Genomic DNA, 10,738 nt, shown 5'->3' with positions numbered 1-10,738 from the left:
AAAAGAGAAATGATAAATACTATAGGGGATGAGGAAAAATTGGGTCAGTAATGCACTGTTGTTGGAGTTGGAAACTGGTCCAGCCATTCTGGAGTCACTTGGAACTATGCCCAAAGGGCTATAAAACTGTGCATATATGTATGCATATATGACCCAGCAATACACTACTAGGTCTATCCCCAAAAGAGATCAAAGGAAAAAGGAAAAGGACTCACATTTGCAAAAATATTTTAGCAGCTCTTTTCTGGTGGCAAAATAAATGGAAATTGAGGATGACCATCGATTGGGGAATGGTTTAACAAGTTGTGGTATGTGATTGTGATGGAGTGATTGTGCTATAAGAAATAAGGAGGGGAATGGGTTCAGAAAAACCTGGGAAGAACTATATGAGCTGATGTAAAGTGAAGTGAGCAGAACCAGGAGAACATTGTACACAGTAACAGCAATCTTATGTCAATTAGCCACTCTGATCAAGGCAATGAGCCAAGACAATTTTAAGGGACACCGGATGAAAAATGCTGCTCACCTCCAGAGAGAGAATTGAGGAACTCTGAGTGCAGATTGATGTATATACTTAAAAAAAAAAAGATCAGCTTTGTTTTCTTGTTTGTGTGTGTGTGTGTGTGTGTGTGTGTGTGTGTGTGTATGTATTGTTGTTGTTTTGTAACAAGGCTAATACTGAAATGTGTTTTGCTGCAGGAATGATTAATATCATGTTGTTTTCCTTCTCTACAGAGAAGGGAAAGGAAGGAGAGAATTTAGAACTCAAAATTTTTTTAAAACGAATGTTAATTTTTTTGCATGTAATTTAAAATAAATAAAAAAATATTAGAAGAGAAAAGATAGAATAATCAAAATGAAAATACACAGGAACATTACAGACAAAATCTAGAGCTTGCTGGGGAAAGAGAAAGTACTTAAACAGCTGAGCCAGCCCTGAAGTCAGGAAGACCTCTGTTCAAATTTGACCCGGAACACTAGATGAGAGACCCTAGGCAGGTCACTTTACCTTTCTGCCTCAGTTTCCTCATTTGGAAAATGGGGATAATAACAGCATGTAACTCCCAGGGTTGTTTTGAGGATCAAATGAGATAATATTTAGAAAGTGCCTGACACCCAGTAGGTGCTTAATAAAAGCTAATTCTTCAGTAAAAAAAGGAATTTAAGTCCCCAGGAGCCACAGTCAGATCACACAAGACTTAGCGGTCACCGTCATAAAGGAGCGGCCTGGGAAGCTGGAATACGGTATTCCAAAAGGCAAAAGATAGGCCTTAAACTCAAACGGAGTATAACCCTACATTGGGGTAGGGGTAGCAAGTGGACTTTTAATGAAATTAGAGACTTTCAAGCAGCCGTAATTCAAAGACTGGAATTGTGGAGAAACTTTGAAATACAAGCGGGATTAAAGAGCCCAAGGTCAATAAGAGCGAGCCTGGAAAGACTTTACGGGATAAAGTGTTGCATTCTAATGAGGCAGAGAGGTGGCTTCAAGTGCCCCCCCCCCCCAAAGAACAGTGGTGTCAGCAGAGGTCAGAGAAGGACCCTAATTTGACGGAGCGCTTGGGATTGAGGTAAAATTGGGGAGGCGTTATCTCCTATAATTGGGGGGGATGTAAACAGAAATCTATACAAATGAGGAAGGGGTGAGGGGAAGAGTCTCTTGAACGAAACCCACTTCGAACTAATGTGGAGGGAGAGGGGCAGAGCCTAACTCTAAATGCGCCGTAACAATAGCAAAGAGTCAAGGATAGTGACTAACCCCCGGACCCAGTATTTAGAACATGGAGAAGGAGCCCCAGGACAGTATCAAGTCTGTCTCTTTTTCTTTCTTTTCTTTCTCTTTCTTTTCCTTCCTCCTTCCTTCTTCCTTCCTTTCCTTCCTTTCCTTCCTTCCTTCTTCCTTCCTTCCTTCCTTCCTTCCTTCGGAGGAGGGGCTGGTTCTCTGAAAAAAAAATCCAACCGCTCACCCCACTCTTTCGCCGCCACACCACCCGTTCACCATCACCCACAGTGATGCGCTGTGGGACCAAAAGCGGCTGCTTCTGCCTCGGACCCCAGTCCCTGGAGCTCCCAGGAAGTCCCCAAGGCGCGGGCTGCCCCACGGATAAGATTCACAACCCTCCCGGGTTTGAGTTTACTGGGTTGGGGTCGCTCGTCCTCACGGCAACAGAGGTGACAACTGGCGCCCATTGGTCCTCTAGATGACGTCAAAGTTAGCTTTGCCGAAGTAGGTGTGCATCGGCGCCCGAACTCATACCCTGTAGGACCGTTGGAGGACCCCTAGGCTGGGGCTTGGGAGGAGGAAGTGGAAGTGGCTGCTGCCACCTCGGAGCCAGGAGGAGGTTCGGCGGAGCGGTGCAGGGAGACCCCGCCTCAGGCCTGGGGGGCGCACGGCCGAGAATCCCGGGGCTAAGGGCTGGGACAGCGAGCCGCGGCCCCAGCGCACTGAGGGTGGCTTGGGGCTAGCCGTAGCAGGAAGGGAAGAGAGGCTGCCCTACCCCCAGCGAGAGAGGGCCGGTACGCCGTGGCAGGCCCCGCGCCAAAAGCAGAACTGTCAGGAGCGGGATTCGAACCCACGCCTCCAGATGGAGACCAGAAGGCTCGCCGACACCGCGGAAAGCGTATGCTTAAGTCTAGCGCCTTAGACCACTCGGCCATCCTGACAGCTGACAGTCTTTACCCTTCCCAGGCCCTCTGTCTTGTCCTCGGCCTCCCGAGCACGCCCCGCTCGAGGCTCCCCGAGTCCCCCGAGCTCCTGTCCTGCCACCTCCCGCCGTGGTGGCTTTGTCCTCGCTCTGGGCCCAATAAGGATGTACTTCTCACCCTGTAAGCCTCTCCTCAGACAGAAGAGAAGTTCCGGGAGGCCAGGCTTGTGTCTGCTCCCAGTCCGGGGCTTGGCACACAGTGGGCGCTTACTAAGTGCTGGGGATGAGGGGGACAAGAGCTTGCAAAGGAGACACAGCAATAGAAACAGAGGGGAAAGGGGACGAGAAAAAGACAGTGAGCCCAGGAGTCCTAGAGAAGAGGAGGAGGCGTGTCGGACCCACGGCGTCTCCGGCTCAGTGGTCCTGGCTGGGGGGTGGGGGTGGGGTGGGTGAGGGGAGAGGGAATTTTAAAGCGTCAGAACCGAAATCGGAATAAATGAGCCCCAAAGAAAGAAGAGTCCCCGAAGCAATGAGTGGGAAGGGGGCTGGCGTGGTCCCTCAGCACCCCCAGAACGGCCTGTCTGGCCGTGGATGGCCTTCTGGGCTCTCTTGGGGCTCAGGTCTGCACGGTGGTGGACAGATCCGGGAAGGCTCCCTAAACGCGCGCTGTAGGACAGGAGGGAAGCCCCTCCAACTACCACCTCCTCCTGTCGGAGGCCCTCCGGGATGTGTAATGCGAGCAGAAGTTAGAATGTAGGGCCTGGAGGCTGGAGAAACGGCACACCACTCCAATATCTTGGCCAAGAAAACCCTAAATGGGAACGCTCCGTAAACAACTGAGCCTTGGCCCCGCGGCAGGAGCCGGTTCTGTTGGCGTTCCAAGGAGGTAAGCTCGCCTGGGAGTTGTATGGGTCACCCCGTGGTCCACGGGCCGGCTCCCGGCCTCGGTGGGGGGGCCATGCCCGCAGGGGAAACAGACCCTGGGGCCTCCGTCGGGCTCGGTTGGGCTCCAGCGGAGTTGGCTACCCGGCGGAGGCTGGGGCCCCTTCCTGTACGGATACCCTCTTCCTTTCTGGGTCTGGCCTAGGCTTCGCGGTGGATAATCCTCTAGCTGGGTGTGGTCTTGGAGTCAGGGAGCCAGAGGCTAGGCAGGACCCATGAGAGTCCTGATCCAAGGGAGCCCCGGCGTCGTCCAGCGGCCCATGAGAGCCCCCAGCTGAGTCTGTTAAGGAGGAGGGGGATGGGTTAGGGTCAGGGTTAGAGTCGTCCAGGGCCGGGGTCCAGATCCAGGCGATTCCGGTCCTGCGTGCTCTGAGCAGGATGGTGGATTGGACGGGGAGCCTCGGTATCGGAATCCAGGACCTAGAGAGAGTTTGAGGGGAACAAGAGGCTGGGCCTAGGCGCGTGGCCCTGATCGCGGTGCTGACTCTGCTTTCTGCGGGGCGTGGCCTCGGGTGTGGGCCGGGCAGAACCAGTGGGCCCAAAGGCCCAGACTTTGCATTCAGTAGCCCCCTCATGACCACTCAGCAGAACATCGGGGGCCAGTAGCGCAATGGAGAACGCGTGACTACGGATCAGGAGATTCCGGGTTCGACTCCTGGCTGGCTCAGCCGTTAAAGTGCTTTTATTTTTTTTCCTCCATCGCTTCTTCATTTTTCTGAAGGAGGAAGCATTTCTTGAAACACTAAGTATTTGTGGAGTTCTTGCTACTTGGCAGGCTCTCTGCTAAGCTTGTTGGGACTTAAAGGAGTCATTTGCACGACGTCAATTGTCCCAAGTGTCCTGAAGGTTCTCCTCACATCCTCTGAGTCTTAATCTCTGAACTTTAACATCACTTATTCTTTCTGGGCCCTGAGCTTGAAGTCGTGGGAAGGTACGGAGCTAAATCTGGCTGGGCCTCTCTTCTGTCCGGTAGGACAGGGCCAGGTACAGGAGCTCCCGAGGTCGGTGTCCAACCCCAGTGAGGACACCCCTTCATGCCTATGTTACTCTAAAACAAAAATGCGAAAATAACAGCTAGTATGCATTTATGAAGCATCTAATATGTGCCAGGCACTGACCTAAACCCTGGGTACACTCCCAGCCCTGGAAGAGCGCCTAGCCTAATGAGGGTTGAAGGGAGGAAAACACTTATGTACAAATAAACTTAGGAGAAATTGGAAATTATCAGCAGAGGAAAAGCACCAATAATGACAGTGGGCATTTATATATCACTGGCAATTTGCCAGGGTCTTTACAAATATATCTCCATTTGCTCCTCCCCGACATCCTGGGAGGTATGTACTGTTACACCCATTTACAGATGAAGAATTGGAAGTAAATATATAGGTTAAGTGATTTGCTCCAGGTGACACAGGAAATGAGACTAAGTTTGAAGTCAAAGATTCCCAATTCCAGGGGTCAGGTCTCTATCCCCCCACATCATCTCCTACTGTACTAGAAGTCAGGCTTATCTGGAGAGATTTCTGTAGAAGGTGGGATTTTAGCTAGGATCTGAAGGCAGTTAGGATAGCCAGGAGGCAGAGATGAAGAGGAAGAGCATTCCTGGCATGGGGGACAGCCAAAGAGAATGTCTGGTGCAAGAGATGGAGGGTTTTATTTGAGGAACAGCCAGGAGGCCAATGCCACTGGACAGAGGAGTAAGGTGTGTGTGGGGCCAGGTTATTCAGGGCTTTGGATGTCAGAGGATTTTGTATTTGATCCAAGATGCAGTAGAGGGCCACTGAAGCTTATTGAGTATGGGCATGGTATAGTCAGATCTGTGTTTTAGGAAAATCACTTTGGTGACTGACTGGAGGATGGAGTGAAGTGGAGAGAGGCTAGAGGCAGGCAAACCCACCAGCAGCTATTGCAATAGTCCAGGCATGAAGTGAGGAGGGTCCACACCAGGCCATGTCAGTGTCAGAGAAGACAAAAGGAGGTGTATTCAAGAGATGGTACAAAGATGAAATCAACAGGCCTTAGTAACAGATTGGACATGGGGAGGGTTGAGGGCTAGTGAGGAGACCAGGATAACACCTACATTGTGAGCCTGGGGGACCAGGAGGATGAGAGTCAGGCTTATCTGTAATAGGTGAGTAGGAAGAGAGGTGGAATGAAGGGTTTGAGGTTTGAAAAGATAATGAGTTCCATCTCAGACATGTTGAGTCTAAGACATTTATTGGACATCCAGTTTGAGACGTGTAACAGGCAGATGGAGATGACAGACTGGAGAGGGATTAGGACTGCACAGGTACATTTGAGAAATCATCAGCATAGACATAACTGTACAGCAGGGGTGGAGAGGTCCTCAAGTGCAACCCTTTAACTGAATCCAAACTTCACAGAACAAATCCCTTTCATAAAAGGATTTGTTCTATAAAACTTAGACTCAGCCAGAAGCTGCACCGAAGGACCTGGAGGGCCACATGTGGCCTTGAGGCCACAGGTTCTCCACCCCTGTTCTATAGGAGGTGATGAGATCACCAAGTGATGTAGTATAGAGGGAGAAGAAAAGGTCCAGGGCAGAATCTTTTGGGACACCTCCTGTTGGATGGCATGACCCAGACAGAGATCCAGCAAAGGAGAATGAGAAGGAACAGTCTAACAAGGAGGAAGAGAACCAGGAGAGAAAGGCATCCTGAAAGCCTAGAGAGAAGAGAGTGGAAAGGAGAAGGTGATGGAGAGTGTCAAAGGTTGCAAAGAGGTCAGGAAAGATGAGAATGGAGAAAAGACCATTGGGTTTGGCAATTAGATCAATGTAACTTTGGAGAGGCCAATTTTGGTTGAAGATTAGGTCAGAAGTCAGCCTTCAGAGCATTAAGAAGGAAGTGAGAGAAGAAGAATGAATACCAATTATAGAATGCTTTCTTGAGTTTAGCCCCCAAAGGGAAGACATATGTGATGGTAGCTAGCAGGGATGGACAGTGAAGAGTTTTTGAGGATGAGACATGGGTGTGTTTGTAGGCAGCTGGGAAGGAGCAGCAGACAGGAAGAGATCAAAGGTGAGGAAGTGAGTGGGTGTGATGGAGGGAGCAAACTGCTGGAGAATATGGGATAGAATGAGATTCACTTGTTCAGGCAGAGGGGTTTGCCTTGGCAAGGAGAAGGGCTTCCTGTCACATGAGATAGGATGAAGGAGAGAGATGGGGAAGGCATCTAGGGGATATGAGATGAGGAGCAGCAGGAGGAGGAGAGCTCAGCACATACCCTCAGTTATTTCAGTGAATATGAGGCAAAGTTGCCAGGTGAGAGGGTGAAGAGATGAGAGGCCAGAGGGGTTTGAGGAAGGATTGTGGAGAGTAGGATGGTCAGTTAAGGAGGGGGTATAGAAGGATAGGCTTGCTTCAGGGAGGTCCAATGGGCCCAGGCAGCAGAGTTTAATGATTTTCTACAGCTTCCTTAAGCCTCACACATGGAAGAGAGAAAGAGTAATTAGAGACTGAGACTTGGGGGAAGGGGAATCACCCTGAGAATTTCTGCCTCGATGTCCCTTGGGCATCCATTCCAGCTACCTCCAGTTCCTTGGATGAGAAGGCACTCCATTCAGACCACACTCCCTCTTTGCTTTGGCTGTAGATTATTCCCAGCCCTCTTCAATGCACAGCCCAGGTCCTATCTTCCTGAGCTCACTTTCGTTTGGACTTCCATATCATGGCTCTGTATTTGGTTACTTGTGTACTATATCTAGGTCAATCACTCCGTATTGTATATACCCAGTAGAACGGATGCTACTAGGAGTCAGGACTTAGGTCACAGGGCTATTTCTGGAGGGTATTTCACCAAAACAGGGCACAAGAAGCAGGCTTAGGTAGGTAGGTCATGCAGCTGCCTCTAGAAGGAGCCTGGCCACATGCAGGTCTGAGGGAGTCTGAGCCTGGGTCAGAGGTAAATGCTGGAACTAGACTGAACTGCGTTGCAAGAATGGATCGTTGTATTTTCAATATGAGCATTGACAGATATGAAATAGGCAAATACGACAAATGCACACTTGGTTTATTGTTCTGTTGATTGTCTAGATTTAAAAAAGCAATAGAAGGGAATAAACATTCTCTGTATCTATCTATCTATCTTCTATCTATCTATCTATCTATCTATCCATCATCTCTCTCTCTCTCTCTTTCTCTCTCTCTTTCTCTCTCTCTCTCTCTCTCTCTCTCTTCTCTCTCTCTCTCTCATCTATCTATCTATCCATCATCTCTCTCTCTCTCTGTCTCTATGTGTCTGTCTGTGTCTATCTATCAATCCATTCATCCATCCATCGATCTATCTCTGTATCTGTCTATCTATCTATCTATCTATCCATCTCTGTCTGTCTATCTGTCTCTACTGCTTCATCTATGTACCTATCTATTTCAACTATTAAATGCCAGGCATTCTGCCTTGTGCTTTACAAATATCTCATTTGATCGTCTCACAACCCTATAAGGTAGCCGCTGTTATTATCCCCATTTTACAGTTGAGAAACTGAGGCAAATATTAAGTGACTTGTCTAGGGTCACACAGCTAGTAAACGTCTGAGGCTGAATTTGAATCTGCTGACCCACCTAACTGCTTGAGTGGAGGCACTTCTGGTGGAGAAAATGTTAATGATGCAGAATAAACATTTTGGCATGGCTTAAGGGAGCCTGGTCACAGACAAATCCCAGAGAGTCAGAGCCTTAGGCATGTGTCATACAGATGTGTGTTTAAAAGTTTAGTGATAGTAAAATAACAAATAAATAGAAAGGGCATATTTTTATTTTTATTTTTTTAAAATTTTATTAATTTATTTTGATTTATCAACAATCACTTCCATATGCTTTTGAGTTGAAAATTTTTCTCCCCCTTCCTCCCCCCACCCTCCCCAAGACGGTGCACAATCTGATATAGGCTTTACGTTTACATACCCATTAAACATATTTTCACATTAGTGAAGGTGTGAGTAAAAATTAAAACCAACAGGAGGAACCATCAGAAAGGTGAAACAAAACTCAACAGAAGGTTGAATGATAGCGAGTCGACTTCCATAGTTCTTTCTTTGGATGTGGACAGCATTTTCCATCCCAAGGCCTCTGGAGATGTCTTATATCTCATAATGCTGAGAAGGGTTCAGTTTAACAATCTTAGTCATCACATAATGTGGCTGTTATTGTGTACAAAGTCCTCTTGGTTCTGCTTACTTCACTCAGCATTAGACCATGTAAGTCTTTCCAGGTTTTTCTGAAGTCAGCCTGTTCATCATTTCTTATAACACAATAGTATTCCATTACATTCATATACCACAACTTGCTCAGCCATTCCCCAATGGATGGGCATCCTCTCCATTTCCAATTCTTTGCCACCACAAAAAGAGCTGCTATGAATATTTTTGTACATGTGGGTCCTTTTCCCATTTGTTTGATCTCTTTGGGATATAGCCCTAGAAGTGCTATTGCTGGATCAAAGGGTATGCACATTTTTGTAGCCCTTTGGGCATAGTTCCAAATTGTTCTCCAAAATGGTGGGATCATTTCACAACTCTACCAACAATGTATTAGTGTTCCAATTTTCCCACATCTTCTCCAACATTTATCATTTCCTGTTTTGTCATGTTGGCCAATCTGATACGTGTGATGTGGTACCTCAGAGTTGTTTTGATTTGCATTTCTCTAATCAACAATGATTTAGAGCATTTTTTCATATGACTATAGATGCTTTAATTTCTTCATCTGAGAACTGTCTGTTTGCATCCTTTGACCATTTATCAACTGGGAAATGGCTTGTGTTTTTATAAATTTGTCCTAATTCTCTATATATTTTAGAAATGAGGCCTTTATCAGAGAGAGTGGTTGTAAAAATTCTTTCCCAATTTTCTACCTTCCTTGTAATCTTAGTTGTGTTGGCTTTGTTTGTGCAAAAACTTTTCAATTTAATGTAATCAAAATGATCCATTTTCTTTTCATAATGTTCTCTATCTCCTGTTGTCATGAATTCTTCTGTTCTCCATAGATCTGATAGATAAACTATTCCTTGTTCTCCCAGTTTACTTATGGTATCAGCCTTTATATCTAAGTCAGGAACCCATTTTGACTTTATTTTGGTATATGGTGTGAGATTTGGGTCTATGCCTAGTTTCTGCCGTACTCTTTTCCAGTTTTCCCGCAGTTTTTTTTTTTAAGAGTGGGTTCTTATCCTAGAAGCTGGGGTGTTTGGGTTTATCAAATAATAGATTAGTACAGTCATTGACTACTGTGTCTTGCATATTTAACCTATTCCACTGATCCACCTCCCTATTTCTTAGCCAGTACCAGGCAGTTTTGATGATTGCTGCTTTATAATACAATTTAAGATCTGGAATTGCTAGGCCACCTTCCCCTGCATTTCTTTTCATTAGTTCCTTTGATATTCTGGACCTTTTGTTTTTGCAAATGAATCTTGTTATTTTTTCTAACTCTATAAAATAATTTTTTGGTAGTAAAGTGCATATTTTTAATGAAGCGATTAGGCATTGATCCATAAGGGGGCAACAGAGTGAGGTCTGAACTGTGGAGTGTTATCTGAAACATAGAATGCACCTTGGTTTTATTTGCTTATTGGACAGGCATTAACTGCACTTGCCGTTCTTGGTATCCTGAGGATACTAAGCATGGGGCAGCATGGAATAGGTGCTTAATAAATATTTATTGATTGGTGTCCCCTTTCTCAGAATTAAATCGCATGTTTGCTTTTTCCTCTGCCAACTGTTAATGGTAGTAAAATATAGTCTTTATTCTCTTGGAATGTATAAAAATATTTTTGTGAATGTTACTCTATGGAGAGAGATGGTCTAATCTAAATTCCAGCCCCGGGTTGTCCTTGCACACACAATTTGAGTAAAGGCTTGCTTTTGATAAATTCAGTGTTAGGGATTTACTTCCTTCCTTACCAAATTTGAATTGTTTCCTTAACTTCAGGCACAGTGAGGTCCCAGGGCAGAGAGCATCTGGAAGATGCATAGCCCCTTAGGGAAACAGTCTAACATGGCCCCACAATTCTGATAATGTGGTGCTTGGACCACACTTGGCAGCAATCCCTGGTATTCTTTTTGCCAGTGCTCATGGGTGTGGACCCAGACAGGCCAGGAGTGGGAAGGGGACAGGGCTGGCATGAGGGAG

General features: G+C 46.6%; 1 non-coding gene across 1 annotated transcript; it reads right to left on the bottom strand.

The window, feature by feature from the left end:
• Positions 1–2,552: 2,552 nt before the first annotated feature.
• TRNAL-UAA (transfer RNA leucine (anticodon UAA)) lies at positions 2,553–2,664 on the bottom strand. Its single transcript has 2 exons — positions 2,627–2,664; positions 2,553–2,587 (listed from the first exon to the last, which is right to left on the bottom strand). It is a non-coding gene; the product is annotated as a tRNA-Leu (tRNA).
• Positions 2,665–10,738: the final 8,074 nt, after the last annotated feature.

Source organism: Phascolarctos cinereus, unplaced genomic scaffold, assembly GCF_003287225.1.
Source record: "Phascolarctos cinereus isolate Bilbo 61053 unplaced genomic scaffold, phaCin_HiC Scaffold_7;HRSCAF=346, whole genome shotgun sequence".
In the NCBI taxonomy this organism is placed as follows: domain Eukaryota; kingdom Metazoa; phylum Chordata; class Mammalia; order Diprotodontia; family Phascolarctidae; genus Phascolarctos; species Phascolarctos cinereus.
This window is presented reverse-complemented; position numbering and strand designations above follow the sequence as displayed.